Source organism: Lonchura striata, chromosome 12 (assembly GCF_050655825.1).
Source record: "Lonchura striata isolate lonStrDom1 chromosome 12, ASM5065582v1, whole genome shotgun sequence".
Lineage (NCBI taxonomy): Eukaryota > Metazoa > Chordata > Aves > Passeriformes > Estrildidae > Lonchura > Lonchura striata.
This window is the reverse complement of record NC_140714.1, coordinates 2,669,740-2,694,241: the sequence shown is the minus strand read 5'-3', so window position 1 is coordinate 2,694,241 and position 24,502 is coordinate 2,669,740. Positions and strand designations below refer to the sequence as shown.

Below are 24,502 nucleotides of genomic sequence, written 5' to 3'. Positions count from 1 at the left end.
CCTGCTGCCAAATCAGAAGCCATAATTGGTCTGTGCTGGTTTCCAGGTTGTTTATTCTGTTTATCTCTCACATGTTCTGCTGCCCTGCCCAGCTCTGTCCTGCAGGGCAGCGTGTGGGGCTCTGCCCTCAGTGGGATGTGACAAACATTAAATACCAGAAACTCCCTGGGCTGCATTTACAAGAACGTGCCAATATCTGTCACCTACGTTGGACAGTGTGTCCCCAGCCTGAACCAACAGAAAAATGCCAACAGCACAGTGAGACATGGAGGGCATGAAGAAGGAGAAAAAGGACAAGGCACACCCAATTACCCCCATCTTCTGCCCTCTGGACCCCTCATCTAGAATCCTAAAATTTTACTTTTTCACCCGTGCCACACAAATTATTACTCATATCAAACACTCTAAGCTGGTAATTCATGCTGTAAGATTGAAAACTCTTTTCCATGGCCAGAGATCACAGCCAGTGTCTCTGGGGGCTCTGTCCAGGGGGTTCCTGACCCCTGCCAGGGTCCCAGACCTGCCAGGGCAGCCAGAGGGAAGCCCTGGATTCCCACACTGCATCCTCAGAATTTGGATCCCAGCCCTGTGCTGTTGAGCAGAGATGCCTGGCACCAAGGCCCTGCTCTCTTTAGGATTCACCTGCGTGCTCCAAACCAGCCCCTGCCATTTTCCATGGGGCAGGAATCCTCCCGTGGCAACCTGGGCATGCCAGCCCAGCCCGAGCAGGCTGTGCCTGTCCTCAGGCAGCCAAATGGGGCTGCACACCCTGCACTCCTCAACAGCACACGGAGATTGTCAGCAAATTCTGTTAACAAGTGGCACAATTGATGTGCTCGTGGGCTACTCCAGCGCTGGAGATTTATTGTATTCTCCCTTCCCGCTGTGCTGCTGCTGCTGCTTTGCAATTAGAGGGAAGCTGGCATTAAAAACATCTGCTGCCCATGTTGGCCTGGAGTTGCCAAACTTCTGGCTCTCCTTGTGCCAGGGAGGGCCTTGCCAGCAGCAGGGCTGTGTTTAAATGTTAGCTCCCGAAAGCGCGGCTCGCGGGCACCACTGAATCAGCGCTAATCCTGACATTTCACTCAGGGAAGGGGAAGGATCGGGGAGGAAGAGGCACAGCCAGGAGCTTAATTAGCATGGAAGTGCAGAAAAAAGTGGCATGTTGTACAAAAGAGCACGGTGAGAGGTTATTTCCTGTGTTTTCCTGAGGTTTCCCCACAGCTGCTGAGGATGTGTTATTCGGGAGGCGCTGGCTCGGCTCCAGGCTGTGGCTCTGCGCTGAGGTTCCTGCCTGCTGGTGACATCCAGGACACTCAGAGCCCAGTGTGGGTGTCCCATTTATTCCCAGAAGTGTAAGACCTGTTCCCTTTGTCCCTCCAGCTGTGTTTTGGGGAGTTTTGCCTGATGCTGGGATGCTCCAGGTGGGTCAGGGTCTGATCTTTGTGATGTCTAACCAGGCACTGAGACTTGTCCCTGCATCCCAATGTCCTTGCCACGTGTGTTCACTCTATTTGAAAGAATTCCTGACAGGTAAAGAAGCTGTCAGCTCTTCATTTCCACCCCTCACGTTAATGGTCAGTGATTCTTTTCCCGATTGCTTCCAGAGCAGTATCAACACCCCACAACAAGCACAAGGCATTCTCATGCCACAGAAGGGAAAATAGTGGCAAAGTGCTCAGAATCCTGCACAAGAGGACTTGAGAAGTAGCAAAGCTTGGGAAAAACAATTATGAAGACCCTCTCTATTTTCTATATATGTTTTTTTGGCACGGAATTATAGAATTGTTTAAGTTCAAAAACCCTCTCAAGGTCATTGAGCACAACTGTTCCTTCAGCACTGCCAATCCCACCACTAACACATATGCCACATGTGCACATCCTTTAAAATCTCCAAGGCACTCTCTACCAGCATTTAAAAATATTTTTGGTGAAGAATTTTTCCCAAATATTCCGTCTAAACCTCCCCTGGCACAACTGAAGGCAGTTCCTTCCCATCCCATCACCTGTTACCTGGGAGAAGAGCCTGACTTCCACCTGGCTCCAAGCTCCTTTCAGGGACTTGTAGAGAGCTTATAAGGTGAAAATTCAATCTAAAAAGAAGGAATAAAATGTAAATTTTATTAATAGATGCCAGTAATTCCTATGTGCATTTGTATTCTTTATGGAGTAGTGTTACTTCTCCCAGTCAGTGTTTAAACCCAGTATGCTCTCAAACTTACCAAATAATTTTTTTTTCTCTTTTGGTAAATGCTTTGCTTTTGGGTTTGTTGTTTTTTGTGTGTGTGTGTTTTATTTTATTTTTTTTTTTGTGTGTGTGTGGGGGGGTTTTTTTAAGGTTTTGGGGTACTTTTAAGCTAGTAGAATCTTCATCATTTTCTGCAACTTTTTCCAGTCGTGGCATCACTCAATTGCAGGTAAGATCCTGACTTGTGAGTAAGAAGTGCTGAAAGCAAGTTAGGCACCATTTCTTTAGGAATCCCTGGGCTGGTTTTGCTCTCCTAAAAAATTTCCTCAGTCTTGGAGCAGCCAAATCTCATGGCAGGAGCTGTTTGCTCAAAGTGAGACTGTGTATCTCAAGTTCAATGTAGAATATGAACATGCAAATCCCTTTTTCATAAGGCATTAGCAACATTCCACTTGATCAAAAGGGAGAACAAGATGAAGTTTAGCAGCAACCAGAGGGGGTTTGATTTCTGATAGGAAACGATGAAATGATTTGATGATATGGAGAGATGCTTATATTTCCAGGTGATATTGTCAGGAGAGGTTGTTGCTAAATATCCCTGTTTGTATTTCCTTGGAAAGATGGTGTTGAGAGCACAAATCCCTGCAAGGTTCCTCCCTGAGTGTAAATCCCAGCCTGTGTTTCTGTGGGTTTCAGCTGAGTGCTGCAGAGTGGAGCTGCCAGCGCCAGGCACTGAGCAGCAGAGGGCACTGATCTAACAGGAGTGGGAGAAAAATCATCATTTCGCTTCGGCGCCGTCTAAACGGCCCCAAGATTAATCTGTTAATATCCTCTCATTCCTTTCCCTCCTATATCAGTGTTAATTGCCAAACAAGTGACAACTTTCCCCAGTATATTATACTGGTCCATTATACTCTGCTGCTGCAGATATGGTTATTTGCAAATTCGCTACAGACTCCTCCACAAATTCCTGAGGGTTTTATGTTGCTCTTGTATGTATGAATACAAATAAATAGAGGCTGCAGTTCCATCTATATCAAATTTAATCTGCATGCTGTTTAAAGCAGTCTAAATATTAAAACCAGATTATTGGAGTTTTCCACGGGAATAATTTTATTTTTCAGAGTTTACTTTCAAATCAACTCGTCTCTTTCCTTTGGGTTTTTTTTTTTTTTTTTTGCCTCCAAAAAGATGCTTTCTTCTCAGGATTACAGTGTTTTTATTGGCTCTGCACTCACAAGTGTATTTAAGGAATGGTTTATACCTGTTGTCAGCTGAGCTGATAAATGCACCCACCACGGAGACTTGGCATAAATAGCCATCGTAAACCTGGCTGCATAAAATACATGGCACAAAATCCAAAGGAAAAGGCCAGCATGGATGTGCTGGGGTGAAGGAGGAGGCAAAGAGGGGCAGCAGCTCCTGCTGGTGCTGCCCAGCCCGGGGCAGAGCAGGGCTGGGGGCTGCAGACAGGGCTGGAGGCAGCGGGTGTCAGCAGCACTGATGGAGCTCGGCGTGCCTGCAGATTGCTCTGACAGCCAGGGCCCTATAAAATTTTAATTTGAGGAATGAACCTGCTCTAAACTTGGCGAGTCAAGCCCTGCAGCTCGTGACTTGGGCAAGATTTTTTGCGAAGATAAATGAAAATAGACTTAAGGACTCTGACAGCCGCCGATGGGCAAGGCCCTGTCTTGTGTCTGACAAAGAGCCCCGACCTGTGTCACAAAATTGGGGTCAGTAAATAAATATCAGCTGCTGTAAGCACGTCTGCAGTGTCACAGTGTTATTAAAAGCCTTTCAGGGTGAGCAAAGGACACTTGTGTAGAGGTAGCCTTGAGGTCTGGCTGCCTACAAATGGTGTTTTATTGTCTGTGTTGTGTTAGTCTGACTGAGAGCATTATGGCAGGTGGAGCTGTACCCTGCAGAGCTTCCTGAGATTTGGCTGCTTCGTTGGTTTTGGAAGAGTTTTCAGTGGAAAAATCCTATTACTGAAGGCGCATTTTGGTGGTTAAAGACTATTGAGGCTCAAACCAGGAAAGGGATCTCACTCTGAGCTGTTTGGGATCAAACCCCAAAACTAAATCCAAATGAGGACACTTAAGTGGGACCACTAATGACAGCCCTTGTGGCTGTTTCCTAATCACAATTAAAGTGGGAAAGCATCTTGAATAGCTGGGGCAGGGTTACCTGTGGGACTCAGATTCAGTCAAAAAAGAAACTGAGAATTTCTAGCCAGGCAAAAACCTGGGAAAGAACTGGAGAAGAATGTAAACAATTCTTTATCTCTCTTGTTTTTCACATTGTTTATAGTTAAGTTCTATCACTGTGCATGAAGCACTCTGAACCAATGCTGTGGGTTGTTTTCACTTCAGAACCAATGGAGTTGGTCCTCACGGAGCTCTGTATAAAAGAGAAGTGTATTTTGAATAAATAAGAGTTTTACTCTCGCAGCCTTCTAAACTAGGTCTCTTCATTCCCGTCCTGCATTGACAGCAACACTTACCCACCTCCCAAAACATGCTAAAAGCAACATGTTTAGTGCTTGTTTTGGGAAATTCCTGTCTGAATAGAGGTCATGCTGTTAGCAGGCAGCACAAAACTGTCAGCTTCAACAGAATAATACCAAATTAGTGCTCTCCAGCTGAAAACAGATGCCCACTTCATATGTTCCAACATATTCTTTTCAAATATGGATGTAGCACCTTCCCAGTTGATAGGTAGTGAAGCTTTGTGAGCCCTAACTACTTTTCAAAATAGAATATTCACATTACATGGTCATTTCTTTAAATAACCTTTTTAAGTAAACTGCTTTAAATATAAGGTTTGGGCCCATTTTTTGTCCTTTCCTCCAGTGGGTGATGTTTTATCGCCTCAATATGAAGGCAGCTGTATTTTGTGCTTAATTACATTTTATATGTGCCCATTTGACAGAGAACTTATTCATGACTCTGGATGTGAAGCAGAATCTGGCTTTGGTTCAGTCTGAGAGGCAGCAGGTCAGACTCTAATGCATGGTGGCTTTCTGATTTGTTTGTTTGATTTAGTCTTGTTTAGCAAATGCCAAAAAAGAATTTCCTCCACTGAGCTAGGTCATCTCAAGTGAGGTCAGTCAGAGTGGGCTGCCCAGAAAAATCCCTGATTTTAAGCTGTGTTTTAGTTTATTCCAGGATTTTCTGCTGCTCCAGCTACTCTTGGGCACTGGTGGTGTCCATGAATTGCTTCCCAGCTTAAGTCCCACCGCAGGATCTGGGCTGGACTTGCTCAAAATGTGTGTGAGACACCTCCTGAGATGGATTTCCATATTTGATTAGTGTGAGTGAAGTGGGGAGCCCAGCTTTAGAATGCCTGAGCAGAAGAATTAATGTAGACACTGCATGAAAGCCTGAAGAACAGAGATGCATGCGAGGGGTTTATCAGATACCACAGAATCCTGGAATGGTTTGGGGTGGGAAGGAACCTTAAAGCCCATCTCATTCACCCCTGCCATGGGCAGGGACACCTTCTACTAGCCCAGGTTTCTCAAGCCTCATCCAACCTTGAAATATCAGCTACTGCAGAAAGAGAAACAACATTCTGTGTGTCAGAATCCAAAAGCAAGAAAAATTCTTTATTATGGTCCAAAAAAGGAGAAAAGGACTTGGTGTTTCAGGTATGGGAGCCCAACCTGGAAGCACCAGATGGGAAATACCCTCCTAACATCTGAAAGGAAGGTGGAAAAGGAGAAAAAGAAGGGAAAAGGTTTTTTACAGCAAATGTAGGAATGTCACTAAGTTAGGAATGTCACTAAGTTAGGAATGTGAGGGAGGTGTCCAAAGAGGTCAATGGGGTCCCCATGGAGGTCTGGGGTCCCCATCCCTGGACGTGTCCAGGGACAGGAGGTGGCACTCAGGGCTGGGGACAAGGTGGGGATCTGGCACAGTTTGGGCTCTTTGGTTGATCTTTGAGATCTTTTCCAATCCCACTGATTCTATGATTGAAGGGGAGAATTGTGGCATCCATCATTTTCAATGGTCAGTGCAGAAAATTCAGCAATTCTTACTGTATGTGATTTCCTAAAAAAAAATAACTTATTTTTCCTCGCCAGCCCTACTGCCGTTTCCCAGAAAACAAAGATATAGCCAGGAATAATTGCTTTAGCCTTTAGTTTTGAGTGGAATTTTTTCTTTTCCTCTGCCAAACAAATAGAAAAAGCAGTTGGACTGGTTTAACATATACTCCTATCTAAGAAAAAAATCCAATAGAGATGAAGATAACTTTATTTCTGTCAGCAAAGAAAAATATATATTTGATCCAATCTACACTAAACTTTTCTTTGCAGTTATTGAGAAATAAAAATGGAAAAAAAAAATCTATATATCACATTCTTGGCCAGTATTTGATGACATTCCCCTTTAGTTTTTCCTTCTGTTTTCTTACTAACTACAACAAAAAAGGGAGAGTGCAAGTTTATGTACCAGTAAAGGTAGAGCAGCAGAGTTCCCAGGCACCTCATTTTACAATTTGCTTTGACATGAAGTGAGAAATAACTGAGCACAACCTTTACTACAATAATTGGATTTTTGCCATCAGGAGAAGCTTGTTACATTTGTGTCCTCTGAGAAATAATAAGCTTTTTAGGCTGGGTTTTATAGACTCCACTCTCTGTAACCTTAGGGGGATGTGATGTGCAGTGGTTGGATCCTTCCCTGCCCGAGTTGATCATCTCTCATTGTTCTGTCAATAGTGGTGCTTGGTTTACACCACCACAGCCTCCAAATCATTTTGTGAGACATGGCTTAGAACACAGCAGACTCCTCTGTCTTCCTCCTTTTTTTTTCTCTTTTTTGCTTCTCTTGTTTCAGGTTTTGTCAGTGGTTTTTTGCCCTTTTTGCAATTTCCTTGAAGAATCGTAGGAAAATAGAATTAATTATAAAATCTGAATGGATGTTGCACCTGGAAATGTCAGTTAGGTCAGAGCCCAGGGATGAGTGAGCTTTGTCAGCTGGGGATTGGAAATTTAATTTTAGCATCTCAAGTGTTTTGAAGTCACCTGTGGTGTTTCTCTCCATCACATCTGGGCTCCTCCAGTCCAAAAAACTGCTTAATTTCATGCATCTCATTAAACATGTGAGTAATTTCATAGATTTCATTAATGCTAGCTAGAACTTTACTGTAAACATTGATGATGGTGTACAGGTTTGTCAAGGACTGTTTTTGTCATTTTCCAACCTGTGCTTGAAGCTGAAATGAAACAAATGTTGAAAATAATGTAAGAAATTGTTACTTCTGATTTTTTATGATACCAGCTCCCAAAATATTTGTACCTATTGTGATATTGCTTCAGTACTGTGAGTACATGAGCAGTGAAAAGATAAAATATACATTAAAAAATATTCTATTACAAGATTTTCATAGTGTAAAAGAAGCAACGGGAACATTGTGCATGAGTATCACCGTTCATGAACACAAGAGATTGGCATTGCAGCATCACCAGGATTATTTATCCTATGAGGAATATTAGATTTGATAAAAGGATTGGATATTAGGAAGGAATTGTTCCCTGGGAGGGTGGGCAGCCCTGGCCAGGCTGGATATTGGGGATTGGAGCAGCCTGGGACACTGGGATGTGGGAGGGACAGGATGAGCTTTAAAATCCCTTCAACCAAGTCCATCCTATAACATAACATGATCTGAACCTGTTTTATTTAAATATATGTGATGGGAAGTGTGAAGAGGTAAAACACTGTTTTAGGAGCGGGAGGTGGATATTAAGCTAAAGTGCCTTGTACTCAAAATCAATTTGAATTTACTTCAAACTTTGCATAACCTTCTCCTCAGAGTTATACAAATGTCTTGATAGACCCATTAAAAGCTGGAAAATGGGAGAGAAAAATCTTAAGATATGAGACTCCCAGACGAGCGGAAATAAAAATCTCTAACTGATGTGTGAAATGAGAGTGGATCAGTGAGAATTTTAAGTTTCAATTTATTTCACTTTGTGGCTTTATCACACACTGTTACTTCACCACTTTTATGGAGCAGAACGTACACGTTACAACCTATTTATTCCACTTTATTTTTGCAGGGTCTTCTCTTTGGGTGTGTTCTCATTCTTCTTGTGTAGCTCAAGGAGAAGCCCCCTTTGGTGTCTCTGAAAGAAGAGAAAAACCAATGCTAGTGAATCTATGAGAAATCATTTTTGAGCTCTCCTTTCTGTGAGAAATCATGATTTTTGAGCTCTCCTTTCTCCTTTCTGTGAGAAATCATGATTTTTGAGCTCTCATTACCTGGGTGGCCAAAAGAGGAGATATTCTCATTAGGGATCCCTTACAAGCTCAAAGTCCCTTTCCTCCTTCTAGAAACAGATTTACCTCATCAGGGGATGTGCATGAATTTGTTTTCCAGGATGTTCTGACTTGTTACTGAGCACCACATTGTTTATTTCATTTTCCTGTCTCCCTCCAAACAGTAGAACTGGCAGTATTTTATTTAGTCTCACAAACCAAAATTGTTTTCTCATATTTGCTGTTCCACTGCGCTTAAAACGTGGCTCTTGTCCTTAAGGATACCTTGAAATGTGACTTTTATTCTGCGTTAAGTTTTTTTTTTGGTTGAGACTCCCATTTACACCCCAAATTGATGGCGAAAAATTGAGATTTTCTTTATCATGATGGTACAGTATGAAACAAATTGCTTCAGATTATGATTCCCTCCAGTTTAAATTGTTCTGTTGTTTAGACTGGAGCTGGCTGACAGTTTCTTCATTTATCTTTCTTGGCTAACGCAGCCCTGGACATATTTGAGGCATTAGGCTGGGGCTGGTTTGTCAACCTTGACCTTGTGGCACATTAGCTCCTTGCAAAGCTGACACTCTTCATTTCTCAGCCCCACAGCTTGTTCCAAGCTCTCCGAGCCAGGATTTGCCACAACTGCTTGTGAAATGTGTACGGGCAGGTATCAAAAGCCATCTTACAGGGGTTTTTTATCATACTCCTTGTTTTCACCAGATTGTATTCTTGATCAGAAACAAAAATCTCACTATTCACACCTCATAACAAAATTTCATTGCTGTTTGTCTTCACTATTTTATAGACTTTGTTTTTCAACCAACTTTTACACTTGAAATCTGGGCCATTGAAATTAGCAGTGAGTTTTTGCAACTCAGTGATCAGGAGTTACCTGTCAAGGACATCCTGGTGGTTTCTTCTAAAAATTGGCTTTGCTCAACTTAATCTATAGCCTTCATTTTAGGAAAGGAAACAGCTTTGGAGCAGAAAACTGAGGAATTTGTGTGACTTAAAGCTGATACGGCTGTGTAAGTATTACCATGAGTGCTTGGAGTTTATTCCATGTTCACTTTAAATTGGATAAAACTAACCTCTGTTCCAAAGCCTCCTGGAGAGGAAGCCAGCAAGGTTTCATCTGTTTCTTTTCACCAGGAAGGTGGCCTCACTTCTTCACAACCATTTCTTGCAAACTTTGCATGTTCAAAGGCTGAGGCTCATCTTTTCTCCTAATGGGAATTAATAGCACCAGGGAGTTCTAACAGCAGTTGTCTCTCCAGAAGAATGATGCTGTGAGTCAGTAAATGTTGCCTGTCTGATTTTCTTGCAGATAGGAACCTATGGGAGGGGGGAAAAAAAGCCACATTATTCAAGAAACAAACAAATAAACCAAATTCACAATGACCCTGCTCACAGGGAATCCCAGAGTGGCTCATTTTCTATGGTAACTCACAAACCTTAAAAAACATCTTGGCCTGAAAAGGTCTCAGGTAAATTGTGCAGACCCAAAGCATTTGGGAATCAGCTGCTGAGGGAACATGAAAACAAAAATGTTGATTGCATGTACTGGGAGAAAGCAGGTGAAGATTTATCCATGGGAGATTTATCCAGCAGGGAGATTTATCTGTGGCTCAGCTCTGGGATGAAGAGCAGCTCGTGGAGGAGAGGGAGCTCAGTGGCAGCCTCAGCTCATCCCTGAGCCCACACGCAGCTGTTTGGCTGCCAGATGCTCTGGTTTTAATGGGTGAATCACAGCTGCAGCCCTGAAAACGCAGCACTTCCCTCTCCAATCTCTGCTGTTCAGTCCTGATGTCTCGTTTTCACTCTGCTGATTATTTTCAGGTCTCTCTATTTTTTTTTTTTTCTTTTTTTTTTTGTAAGCTGGTTCTTCCTTTTTGTTTTGCCCTGTGTTGTTAGAAATCTTAATGAGCCATAGATTTCTGTGTGGTTATTCGAGTAAAGCTTAAAACTGTTGAAGTCAAAGATATTTGGATATGTTGAAATATTACAGAATTTAGCCATAAATCAATCAAGTTCAAAACTGTAAGAAACTTAAATCAGCCATGTAGGAGGCCCTGGAGGGCTTTTTCTCTCCCCAGGATAAATGTTGTGTTTCACATGGTGACAAACACCCAAAATGCAAATAAGGCTCCCCTCGTAAATTTGGATTGTTGTTCCACAGATTATTTACTTTTATGGTTCTTCCTCTCTAAATGGATAAAGAACCAAAAATATCTGCCCTTGGTGAGTCCCAAATAATAGAGGAAGGTTAGCAAGCTGATCAGGAGAGATCCGAGTGGGAATCAGGGAACAGCTGGCAGTTTGCAGGAGCCTAAAATCAGAGTGACTGTCAAGGGCACAAAGCATGGGCATGTCCAGAAGTGGAGTTTCTCATGACTGTACTGTGAGGATAAAATGTTGATTTTATCCTGCCTGAGTTATCTGCATAATCTCCTTCCCTGACTGCTGAGCTCCTGCAGCAAAGGCACAAAAAAAGTTCTATTTTCTAACTTGTTTTGGGAAAGATCCATCTCACCCAGCAGTGAAAGCTTTGGAGAAGCCACACCCACCAAATTTTGTCTTCAGTGGAGCCTGGATTTTATCCTTCTTGCTGGACCCAGAGGAAGCTGTGAGTATCTGATAGAATCATGGGAAGTTGAAGGGTTGGAATGGGCTTTAAAGATTATTTAGTCCCAACACTAATGGGCAGGAACCACAGTCACTTGTTTACTTGTGAGAATGATAATTTCTCTCAAGAGCACTTCACATCTTCTTTTTCCTAACTCAAAACTCTATAATATATTAATTTTTATTGTCTTTTTATGTCAAGGAAGACACAGATGAAGCTATACAACATTTCACTTATTTCTCATCCTGCAGCAACAATAATTTATGTCAAGAGCTGTAAGCTGCCAGACCACAGGAAATAGCATGAAGTAAATATTTCCTGAAATGCTTTAATAGGAGAGCTAATACTTCTAATGTGCGTGTGCCTTGTAGCTTGGTTTGGTCTAAACTGAGAGTTAATTGGATTGTCATACTTACATGGGTAAGTATTTAAACATGCCTAAACTTCATAAAACCTGCTGGAAAGAGAGACAGGAAGTGTCAGAGCAAAATCAAACCCAAACTTTTAAGCCTGTTTGCACAGCAAGCTCAAGAAACACTTTTGCTGATCTGCCTGAAACCTGTCAATTTAAATGTCATTATTCTCTTTGTCAATGCCCAGGCAAGTTCTGGTACAAATGGGAAACCTAAAAAATATGAATTTTGCTTAATAAAACATACTAAAATGGGCGCCATGAAACGAAATTATTTCAACTGGAATGTATACACTGGGGAAAAGCAAGATCTTGAATATTCACATTACAGCTCATTGAAAAGGCAATGGGCTATGCAACAAGATTGACAACAAAGGGAAAAATGATGAGGAAAATTGCCTTACTTATCTGCTAGAGTGCTCTTGACTGCCAACTGTAATTTTATGGTTCATTATATAAAAAAATACCATTAATGTTAGTACTTGTGTATCATAATCATGAGAAGGGAAAAAGTTCATTGAAATGTGCTCCATTTTTAATCAAGACACTATAATTGTGTGTTTTTCAGGCATCATCAATTTCCATCAATTTTACTGCTGCACAAATAATGGGCTGCTATAGTTCTTCCACAGGTCAATTCCTGCATGAGGTACATTGACTGCAGGGATGTAAACTGTAAATAAACAGTGGCATAACTTATCTTCTCTGATATTACTTGATACACCAGCAGCTTTACGTTGATAAGGGCAGCAAATGGAAGGGCTGGGTTTGAATTGCGTGGTGCACCACAGACCTTGGAAATTGTTATATAAATGTTGTTATATAAAATGTCAGGCAACAGCCAATATTAGCATCACAGAGCCACTGTCACACAGCAAATGTGTCTGTCAATTTAGCTGGGTGTTTTTGGGAGTTCTGAAAATCACAGCTTGGGTAAAATTGTCTGGAACCACAGCAGAGCTGCACTGGGACGTGTCTGCCACCAGCCCTGTGGATTGGCCAGCTCAAAACAGCTCTGGCCACGGGAGAATTTGGGTTCCTCACACCCAGAGGGAAGTGAAGGTGGCACTAATCCATCTCTTTTTGCAAAGGGAGCACAAGGGAGCTTGATGCCATCTTTGGGTGTACAGAAATGTTCGTGCTGAACACCTTTTCTGAATTAACATTGATTAATTTGTGAATTAGTGTTGGGTAATTCAGAATCCAAAATCCCATTCCATAGGATGTCAGGGAACAAATCCATAGCACAGCCTCAACCCCAGAGCAGAGGAGAGGCCTTTCCCAAGGACTCTCCTCTTGACAGAAGAGAGATGATTCCCAGATGATGTTTTCCTAGATGGAGGATGCTCCGACTTTCTTTATTCCATTCCAGTCTATGGTTGAGACTGACCTTTGGTAAAAGCTGCTCTTTTCTCTTGGGAACGTGCCATGTTTTGAGGTAAGTTAAATTTTGTTTACAAAATTGAAGCTTAAACCAAGTCACAGCTGCCCAGCCAAGTGCAAAAGGCTCATATTAGGTGTGCTATCAATATTTTCAAAAGCTTTTTTGTCTACTGGTGCAGAATATTGATAAAAACTGAGGATATTTATGGGTAACCTGAATCCCATTGAGCACATTCTCTTCCTGAAGAATTCATCATGGAATCACAGAATGGGTTGGATTGGAAGACACCTTAAAGATGATCTCCTGCTAATGCCCTGCCTTTGGCAAGGACACCTTCCACTAGCCCAGGGCCAGAAGTACCACCAGATTGTGTCTTCCTGCTGATTTTTTTTAAATCCCAGTTTGATATTGGGATTCTAATCCCAACTACAACTGGGATTTTAGTGCCAGTCTGAGATTTCTTGCAGAGAAATCTCCATGAAGATGCCTGAGAATGGAGCAGGTTGTTGCACCCTGTGAAAGCAGCCCTGGAACACACCACAGCCAGGAATAAACACATTTTCTCTCCACTCTCCCTCTTTTGAAAGCTCCTTGTGCTTGCATCAAGCAGGAAAAGCTCAGTAGACTGGGCAGAGCTGGTGCTGAGTAGCTCATGCTATGGCAAACAACTCATAACAAGTGGCATGGTTTGAATTATATATTCATGTAGTATTTCAGCTGTATTAGTGTCAGACACGATTGGATTTGTGGAGCTTTAATTATAAATTACTTGATATAATAAGGTCAGCTGTCAAAAGCCCATTCCAGTGTCTGAGACACTCAAAGTTTTGTTTTGGGGGGATGAAAAGAGCAGTTCATTTTATTCCTGAAGAGTCTGGAGAAGTGGAGGATGGTGAGACTGAAGCTCAGGGGCTTTCCTGAGGCTGACAAGCCCTCCAGAAATCCCAGCACTTTGCCAAGGCAGCACCATCCAGGGCCCTGGGAACAAACTGCTGCCAACTGAAGATCTGAGCTGAGCAGGAGGCCTGAAATAGCCAAAATAATACAGATATTTCTGCCTATTTTCTAAATGTCACCGCACACCTCCCACTTGGCAGTGGGATCCTCCTGCAGAGGATGCTGAGCAGCCGAGTGGGGAGGGCTGGAGCAGCCTCTGCTTCCTCCTGCCCCCAGCAGAAGGGAATGTCTGGGATAACACTTTGCAAATCTGCCTGGAAAAACATGGCATTATTCATAGTGTATGATTAGTCTTGCACGCTTTCCTTGTTATAAATATGTAACACATGCTCCAGTGCAGAATGTGATAATGTATTCCAACATGATCTTTATTGCTGATATTTAAAAACCTGTTCCTGAATATGCACAGTTTAAATTTCACATGAGTGTACATCTCCCATTTTTCCTGCTTTAAAGCGTAAAGTCTCTCAGGCAAAATGTAGGTTTTATGTCAATCCATTTTTACCCCTTTCCTCAGCTCGTTTGTCTACAGTTAAATATTTTCTTCATCTTCCACAGGAAAATATGAATTATTCTAGTGCACCAAGTGCTGCAGTGTGTGTGCATCTGTGTTTGTTGGGAAGTCAAAATACAAACAGTGGAGAAGATATCCTCATTTGTTTTCCACTCCAGTTTTTAAGTGATATGTTAGGAAGCAATCATAATAAAGAGAAGCCAAAGGGGCCAAAGAAATTATTTCTCAGTGAGACAGCAGCCTGCTGTTATCTCTAATCTAAGAGGCACTGGATAGAGGTCATCTTCTGATCAATGAAGTGAATTTCACTTTATGATGCTGCAAACAGACAGAGAATGCTACAATCAAGTGCCTTCAAAGAGAAAACAGAAGCAGCAAGAGAGTGAGGGGAGAACCATAACAAAAATAAACAGATTTATTGCTATACAGAGCCTGTTTTACAAGGGCCCTGCAGTGTAGGAAGAGGATGTCGCCCTCCTTCAGCACCCTGGATATTCAGAGTATTGCTAAGACCTAAAATCACTTTACCTGCCCAGGACAGTCCTCTGCACAAAGTTAACAACGTGCTCTGCCACGTCCAAAGATTATCCCTCCTAAATGAAAAGCAATTTAGGTTCCAAACTGAACACTTCAGCATGGGCTGTAATGGGACTTTCAGGAATTCTGAACAAGGAATGCTGACAGCTTTTGTTCCACAGCCTCCAGACACTTCAGGCCTGGCTCATGCTTTGCCCATATTTTGCTTTTTAAGAGGAGTTTGACTGAAGTCTTACAGCACTGTCTGATATGATTTTGGATCTCTAAATAATACAGATTTCAAGGCCTGATCAAAATGTTTGCTGCTGAAGTTTTATAGTTTGGAGCATCAAGCATGGACATGTCATGCTAATTGAGCAAGAACTGGATGTGGGATGCAGCCAGTGCCACAAGAAAGCCTTAAAACAGACTCTGCTTGGTTTTTTTCCAGACCTTGCAAAATCAATAGAAAGGTAACGAGGGCCCTTGCTGTCAGCATGGATTAATCTGGAATTCCCTGGCATCTTCAGATCCTTGTGCATCAAAACACGAGTTTATATCAAAAGTTTGAACAGTGGCTCAAAGTGCTCAGGAGTTAAAAAAAAATGACAAGAGCCAGAGAACTAAAACGCCTCCAATTTCTATGGTTTGCAAACTTCAAAAAGTGTGATTGTGCTGGGAGGCTTTGATCTCAATATTACTTTTTTATTGCCTTTGAAGTCCAAAGCAAAGGGCCATTGCAGCGGGATCCGGAGGTGCCGAGTGTTAATTCCCTATAGCCACGTTTAAGGGACAGCATATTAGCTATTGACCACTGGATGCTAAAGAATTAAACCATAATAGAGAGGATTTTCTTCTTAAAGAAGGTTTCACACTCAGCAGTGTTGGTGCAGTTTGAGTTTTCACAACAAAAAGGTCGCTGACACCCAGGACCTCAGGAAGGTGTTTTCTAGAATATCCCAGGCGGACCCAATGGGAAGAAATGACAATGTCTGACTCAATTCAGAAGGCTGAATTATTTCTTTACTATAACTTTGCTCAAATACATTAATATACTTTATAAAAGGAGGATACTAAAGCTACATATAACTTTCTCTGACCCTAACACAACTGGTGACCCTCTCTGAGAGCCCAGCCCCAGGTGGGTTGGATTGGCCACCAGCTCAAAAAAATCCTCACCAAAATCCAACCAAGCCATCAACCCAGGTAAACAATTCTCTAAACACATTCCACATAGGAAAACAAGGAGCAGAAATAGAAATTGTTTTCTCTTTCTTCTCTCTGTGCTCCTCTATGAAAAATCCTGAGAGGGAGAGAAATGTGCTTGCCACATCCCACATTTTTAATACTCAGCTGTTACAGCTAAGCAGGAATTGGTATTCTGTCAAAATTATCCACCAAACAGTGGTGTGTTATTTTTGGAGCTGGTGAGTGAAACCTCTGAGGGGGATATTGGTGAGGGGCTGGAATCTCTGCCTGCTCCTGAGATGGGAACTTTGTAAATTAGCACCAGCATCTATCTTCAAACAGCAGAACTGGAAAGGAAAAATGGAAAGGGCTGCATTTATATGGCTTGTAAAATATTCATTATGTGCTGTGCTTCAGGAGAATCGATCTCTGGAGAGCAGAAGGTTTCTTCATCTCAGTCACATTGCATTAGAGGGAAGAGCTGAGTGGGGTGAGATGTCCTGGGGGCAGTGATGGGGCCAAACAGGGCAGCACGTGCTGGCCCTGAGCTCTGGATGGGGCACGGGGACATCAGGGCAGCAGGAGAGGGACATGAGCTCATCCTCGGGGTTTTGATTCCACTCAGTGGCAAATTGAAACGTTTTTGTAGATTTGGTATTCAGTGACTCGTTTTTTTCTGCCAAATCATAGCAAGTGTTTTGGTTTTTTGTACAGGTATGTGCTGGGATTCCTGGGGTGGCATGTGCAGGAGCCAGGAGTCAGATTTTGATGCTCCTTGTGGGTCCCTTCTAGTTCAAAACATTTAATGAAAGTATGATTGTGAAAATGAATCGATTTTCGGATGGGGCACAGCAAATCTTATTCTGCCCCTCCACAGTTCCCTGCTGCTCTCAGGATGTGCTGCAATATTCCATGTGATGGGATCTGTGCAGCTGGATTGACTTTTTACTATGGCCTCTTGAAATCACTTCTTGAGTAGTTTCCTCATGAGGAAATTTCCTTCCATTGGATTCTCTAAACCTGCCAGAGCCCCAGGCAGGGCTGTGCAGAGGGTGTGAGATGTGGTGTGGGCAGGCACAGCTGGGTTTGCCACCAACCAGTGCCACCAATCCACTGATTTTTCCACTTAAAATACCCTTTCAAGGTTTCAAGTGAGGCGTTCTATTGTGAGCAGGATTCTTCCACAATCTTTCTGATGTTAAAGACTCGTAAAGATTTTTAACAACAGACTTTTATATAGTTAAACTGAGAAATAGCTCCTCTAATGTTTTCAGCTCCTCCTGACAATAATGTCTTTACCTTGGGAGCAAAGTATTCATGCTGATGTCAATAAAGGCAGTGGTTTTGACAGCAGTTTTATACATCAGCATAGATCTGGAGTGCTGAATATTACCTGTGTTATCAATTGGCTAACACTTTCCACGAGAGAGATGTCTCTTTAGAAAGCTGTTCCTTTTATGAGTGTCATCAACTCCTGTCAGCCTGACACCGCTGGGTTTGACTGGGTTTGAAGTTTTTGTTGTTGTTTAAATTTGTGATAACGTGAGTGAGTGCTTTTTTGAGGAATGGATGTTGAAAAATGTGTTCTGTTCACATATAAACGGCTTCATTCAGCTGCTTTTTTGTGAAAGCTCTGAGATCTGTGGAGGAAAATACTTAAGTAATAGAGTGTTTTGCAGTGCTTTTGGTGCTAAAACAGCACAGGTGTAGCTCTCACAGAGGCAGTGACTTATTGCAGCTCTGAATGCCTCTCAGTTTAAAAGCCCTGGGGTTTAAAGCTTTGTGCAGAATCTCTTTTGGATTTTGGATAACCCAAAGGCAGACAGGCCCTGGGAGCACAGGGAAGGTACAAGTGCATAATCCTATCCCAACAAGGAATGCTTTATTAGCAAGTATCAGGAATATTTATTTTTCCATGCTAAGAAAAAAGAAAACCAAACTGACTTTTGTATTTCTAACAGTGCAAATTGGTGTGGGTTCACAGTTTATGGATGCAGAAAGAGCACAGGATCACTGGCAAACCTTGCTGTTGGTGGAAGGAACACCAACAAAAACAGATTTAACATCTGGCACTGCTCAGCACCAGCTTGTGTCTGTGACTGCTGTTCCAGGCCACACTCCTGAAGAAGACCAAGCAGGCATCAGCCATAATTTCAACAGGTAACACTAAATTTTCCCAAAATAATTGCTGCCAGCTTGTAAGGGCCTGGTATCCATACAGAATCCCAGGAGGGATTGTTGGGAGGGACCTCAAAACCCATCCCATTCCACTCTTGCCATGGCAGGGACACATTCCACCATCCCAGGCTGCTCCCAGCCCTGTCCAGCCTGGCCTTGGGCACTGCCAGGGATCCAGGGGCAGCCCCAGCTGCTCTGGGCACCTGTGCCAGGGCCCCACACCCTCACAGGGAAGAATTTCTTCTCAATATTTAATATATTGTACCAACACACTGAAGTTGAACACGGATGGAGAGCAGGGAGCAGCTGCTTTCATTATGGGAGGCCTCTTTCTGAATATTTACATCTGAGATATAAATCACCCCTAACGCATCACTCAGTGTAATAGGTTCCTGTAATTAAATGAGAGCTTTATTGAATAAATTGCACACTGTTAATTATACGTGTAAGACTCTCTGGCAATTCCTTTGACTTTATTGCAGATAAAACAATGACCTTGTCTACTCTCATAGTGCTTGATAATTTAAGAAGATTGAAGAAGTGTTAATTGTGAGTTGGCCAAGAAGTCTTTAAAATGCTTTAATAGCTTTAATAGTATTAATTCAATATTGAGATAAGATTATTCCTTGCACTTTCTGTGTACTCACAGTGCCAGGCATTGCTTCTCTCACCTCTGGAACTCACCCCTGAGAGCAGTGGAGCTTGGGGCGGGGAACAAAAGCCAGGAAAATGTTGATTTAGTCTATAATAGCCACAAATCGATTTTTCTTGATGAAGTGGAGAGTCAGGAATTATCTGCATCAAATCAGCAAGGATTTTATGCAAATGAATGCAGAATTAGAATAGCAAAGTTCAAATTGATGACATTGGTCTTATTTTTTGCAAATTGGTCAATAGTTGCTAAGTTTACAATTTTCCCTTTCCTTTGGCATTTTTATTTATAATAAAGTTATTTATACATGCACACAAGTACAAACTCACCCATTGGGTACTGAAATTAAATCCCAGCGAGGCTTTATTTTTATTTACTGCTTCCTCCAATAAATGCACATCTTTCAAATCTCTGCAGAGCTGCATCGATTCCTGAAGTATCATCTCCCAGTTTATTGAGTACAAGTGGTGACTGATTGTCCCCTGGCACTTCAGCAAGGACTTCAACATACAAGAAACAAGTTTTAAATAGGCTACAACTTTATTAAGGTAACACCACATCTGGGAAGTTATTTGGGATGGTTGGGAATTTCTTGATAATTTTTTTTTTTGTCCCCCCCACTGGAAAAAAACTGCTGATTTGCCCAAATCCAAGCTGTTTGCTAAGCAGAATGGGGAATTCAACAGATCCAATTAAGAAGAAAAAGAAGCCAGAGCAGTTGCAGGTTGACACTGTTAACAGGATATTGTGCTTTTCCTTGTGATGGCAATTTTTTCAACATTTTAATGAACTTCCACTTGAAAAAAAAAAAAAAAAAAAAGGAAGTTGAAACCAATTAATTTGAGTGACCTGACAATAAAAAAAAAACAACAAAACAGGAGGAGTGTTGGAGGGTGGCAATGTGAGATCACAGCTTTACAAGTCTCTTACAGAACTTCCCTGCAAAGTGCTGAAAACCTGTGGGAGAACCAATCCACACTCGGTGGGGAACTTCCTTGCAGCATTGCTGATATCCTCCAAACTTAGAGAAAACTTGGGAATTTAAAGGGAAAATCAGCACTAACAGCCTGTGTTTTCTCTTTTTGGTGTTTTCTGCTTTCCTGGGAGCAGCTTTTCTCCATCACCAGAGTCGAGCTTGGGGTCCTGCTTGTCTCTCATCTCTACTTGGCAAATCCCAGCCCATCCCCAATCCTGTTTAACTTTGCTGGGACCTTCCTGAGATTCTCCTTTTTTGCCTCAATCCTACTGAACACCAAATTTTTGTGCTAAACAATACTGATCCATTTTTAATCACAACTTCGCTTGAAATTGGCATTGCTGCAACATCAGGATCCTATCGAGTTAGTTTGAAATCAATCTGGTTCACAGAAAACACTTGAATTTAAAGTTTGAAAGCATCTTCCATTTAAAATAACATTTTAAAAAAATTAATTTGCACCTGTGCTCAATAGGGCACAGGAAGAACAGCGAAGCTTTTCACCAGGATTTGAAAACTACAGCAAATAACTTCTTCAGACAGAGAAAAATAACCTAATAGCAGCTTTCTCTGGGAACTCACAGGATTTCTCTGTTCAACAGAGCAGGAAAATACATGTGCTTTGTATGAATATAGAAATGAAGAAATAATTTATCAAGCAAAAATACAGGTATTTCTTCAATGATTTCCATTGCTGTGGAAATATTTTTTCTTTTTTGACACAGTTTTACTGCTCTGCTCTTTGATAGATTGATCTTAGATAGGAGCAGAAGTGCTTTTCTTCCTTTGATGATAAAGAAAAAGGAAGAAAGAAAAACTTAAGCATTAAGATGCCAACATGTGTTTTATCTACTTCAGTTCTGCCTAACAACTGTTCAGTTTCCCCATTTGCAGAAATTATTGCTTTATTTTCTCTGCCTCTTTCCACAAGTTTTCCTATTTTTTCCATAGTTTCTTATTTTTTTTCCTTTGTTTTTTACCATTCCCAAGGGAATAAAGCACCTGACCCCTAAGGTTATCCAGAAATCCCTCACCTTGGCAGGTGGGTGAGGACAAAATTTCTGCTTTTCTATTGAAATGATAAATTTCAGATTTTTAAATTTAATTAGTGCACTTCACCAGTCCTGTTTGAGAGGAATGTTGATCAGTTTTCTGTCCCCAATATTATTCTTATTTCTCTGAGACCTTTTAATAAAAAAAATATGCCTTCCTCTAAATGCAGAGTTTTATTTGTTTGACTCTCCTTCCCCAATTACTTAAATTAATATAAAGATACCAGTTGGAGACAGAGTGGAGGACCAGAGATGTTTGTACTTGATTGAGTTTCTATTTGTACATCTCTGAAAGCAAATAAATCCAGCTTGGAATTGAATTAAGGGGATTCAAACCATGTTTTGTATTGGTTCATTAAGGAGGTATAAAATCCACCTAATTTAGTTAATTCCATAAAGGCATGTCAGTTTATGTATTCAACCAGAAGTGGGTCTCTTTTATGGGAGTTGTGGTTTCCTGAAACATGATGAATTGTTAAAATTGTGAAAATAATCTCCATGGTTTTTAAGCAAAATCTTCTTTACCCCCAGGGGTCCTTTTGTGAAAAGGATACACACCGCTGATACACACCTGTCAATTCAGATATCCCAAACAACTTAAAATATTTAAATTTGTTGTCTAATATTACAGCTGAACTCTACAGGCATCTCCAGAAATCAGCTTATCAGCTCTGCTGAATTCCAGCTTGAGGAATTTTTATAAAGCCTACAGGAACTTTAATTTACCAATAGCATTAAGAAAATAAGATTTCATCGGCTTTGGATCCATTCCGGATTCCGGGAGAAATCCAGTCTGGGTTTTCTTTTTTGCCGAGTCCATTCTGAACTCTGGCCAAAATTCGGTCCAGGTTTTCCATTTTGCCAACTCCATTCTGGAGTTCTGTCAAAATCCGGTCCGGATTTTCCATTTTGCCGAATCCATTCCAGATTCCACCTGAAATCCGTTCCGGTTTTCCCCTTTCCCGGCTCCATTCCGTACTCCACTCCGGGTTCCCTGTTCCCCACGCTGCATTTTGGGCTCAGCCTTGGCTCCCCCTGTGCAGGAAATGCAGCCTCTCCCCAGCCCCCCTGTGCAGGAAATGCAGCCTCTCCCCAGCCCCCCTGTGCAGGAAATGCAGCCTCTCCCCAGCCCCCCTGGGCAGGAAATGCAGCCTCTCCCCAGCCTTGTTCTGCAGGAAATGCAGCCTCTCCCCAGCCTCCTCCTGTGCAGGAAATGCAGCCTCTCCCCAGCCTCCTGTGCAGGAAATGCAGCCTCTCCCCAGCCTCCCCCTGTGCAGGAAATGCAGCCTCTATGTGCAGGAAATGCAGCCTCTCCCCAGCCCCCCTGTGCAGGAAATGCAGCCTCTCCCCAGCCCCTCTGTGCAGGAAATGCAGCCTCTCCCCAGCCTCCCCCTGTGCAGGAAATGCAGCCTCTCCCCAGCCTCGCTCTGCAGGAAATGCAGCCTCTATGTGCAGGAAATGCAGCCTCTCCCCAGCCTCCTCCTGTGCAGGAAATGCAGCCTCTCCCCAGCCCCCCTGTGCAGGAAATGCAGCCTCTATGTGCAGGAAATGCAGCCTCTCCCCAGCCTCCTCCTGTGCAGGAAATGCAGCCTCTCCCCAGCCTCCTCCTGTGCAGGAAATGCAGCCTCTCCCCAGCCTCCCTGTGCAGGAAATGCAGCCTCTCCCCAGCCTCCTCCTGTGCAGGAAATGCAGCCTCTCCCCAGCCTCGCTCTGCAGGAAATGCAGCCTCTCCCCAGCCTCCTGTGCAGGAAATGCAGCCTCTCCCCAGCCTCGCTCTGCAGGAAATGCAGCCTCTCCCCAGCCTCCTGTGCAGGAAATGCAGCCTCTCCCCAGCCCCTCTGTGCAGGAAATGCAGCCTCTCCCCAGCCTCCTGTGCAGGAAATGCAGCCTCTCCCCAGCCGTACGAGCTGCAGGTGGCTCCTGCAGAGCTGCTTTAGTTCAGCCTCACAATTCAGAGCGTTCTGCTCCTGCAGTGAAGCTGGGCTCAAGCCTTTCTGCGCTGGCTGTTTGTTCTGAAAATCACTTTATTTTTGGATGTGGCCCTTTGGGATGGGATTTCGTGCGTGAGGTGGTGTCAGTATTGGACACGAAATGAGTACACCGAAGTGTTGCCCCGATTCTTAAGATTTTCTAAAGCCTTCTGAGTTTACAATTTTCTCACACAACTTTCTGTAAACAACCTATTGTTTTGCATTCTTTCATAGGGGTGGAGAAACTTGATGTATTGGTGGTTTGTCCAATGTCATTGGAGAGGTGGCACGTTCACTCTCCAATCCACTGTCACCTTTGGAAAAGTATAAAAGTTGGAGTCAGAAAATAAACCTTCCTTCTTTTCACCTTGCAAATAGCAGTGACTCGTGTTGTACTTTCACGTGTCCTATAGCGACACAGAAGCTTGGTAAGTTCAAAAGAGAAAAAGAGTAAATTTTGTTTCTGACCTCACAATATTTAGAATTCCAAAAGTGACAGTGGATTGGAGGATGGAATTGCCACCTCTCCAACCACACTGGTCAAACCAACAGCCCATCAATTCTCTCCTCCCTCAAAGAAGAATGCAAAACAATCATTATTTACATGAACATGCGTGAGAACTCCAGTAGAAATATTTAAACATCAGAAGGCATAGAAAACTTTTAAAAGAACTTTGAAACTTTCAAAAGAACCATAAAAGAAAACACGTTTAAAAATCAAGGCAACAAGGTGGGATCTGATTGAAGGTTGGACTTGATGATTTTGAGACTTGCAAAAATTCTGCAATTGTGAACAGAATGGTGACAAATGCCAGCAATGCCTCAAAGGAAGGTCAGCACTGCTCACAGATGACACTGCAGCCTTCAGCTGGGGCGGTGCTCTCCAGCAATAATTGGAGGGTACCAAATTTCAGGATGGGAAGTTCTTTAGCCTCAGTTTGACTCGGTGACAGACAGTGGCACTGAACTCCTGAGCTTGCAGCTTGATTGCAGGCCATAAATTGTGCCAGATCAAATCCCCCACCTAATTCCATGGGGATTGAGAATACAGCAGCAATGGGAAATACAGGAAACTCAAGACATTTTTTTCCTTTTTATTTATTTCTTGGGGAAGGGAGAGTACGTTGTTGAAATAAAACCATTTCATTTTGTATAAATTTCTCAGCTTTGCTGGAAGTTTCAAAGCCCAGCTCTCTGATCCATGATTTCATGGGTTCTGCTTAAAAGATAACATCCTCCCAACGGGATTATTTTCCTGGAAATATCTATTTACAATCTCTTGCTGTGAATCAAGCCAAAGAAAGACTCAAACCCATCACGTGCAGGTGTAGGCTGCACCCAGAGCTGACAGCACCATCAGGTTGGGAATGTTGCAAGGATAATCACAGGCAGGCAACTTTTGGGTAGGCTTTGTTTTTTTTTTTTTACCAATATTGATTGGCTGACTCTGCAAAAATGCTGCAAATGTGGCAGGAGAAAGCCTTGCTGATGTTCATGGACTGCAGGGTGATGGGGTCTGGAGCCAAGGGTGCCCAGTGCACACTTTAATGAAGTGTGACATCAAAATTCAGCGTGACCTTGTGTTGTACAAGAGCAGGAATATCGTGAGCTACATCAATAAAA

General features: G+C 42.6%; 1 long non-coding RNA gene across 1 annotated transcript; it reads left to right on the top strand.

Moving 5' to 3' along the window:
• Window positions 1-533: 533 nt before the first annotated feature.
• Window positions 534-18,029, top strand: LOC110469859 (uncharacterized). The gene is made up of 3 exons (XR_002465326.2): window positions 534-11,080; window positions 16,469-16,541; window positions 18,013-18,029. It is a non-coding gene; the product is annotated as an uncharacterized LOC110469859 (long non-coding RNA).
• The last annotated feature ends 6,473 nt before the right edge of the window (window positions 18,030-24,502 follow it).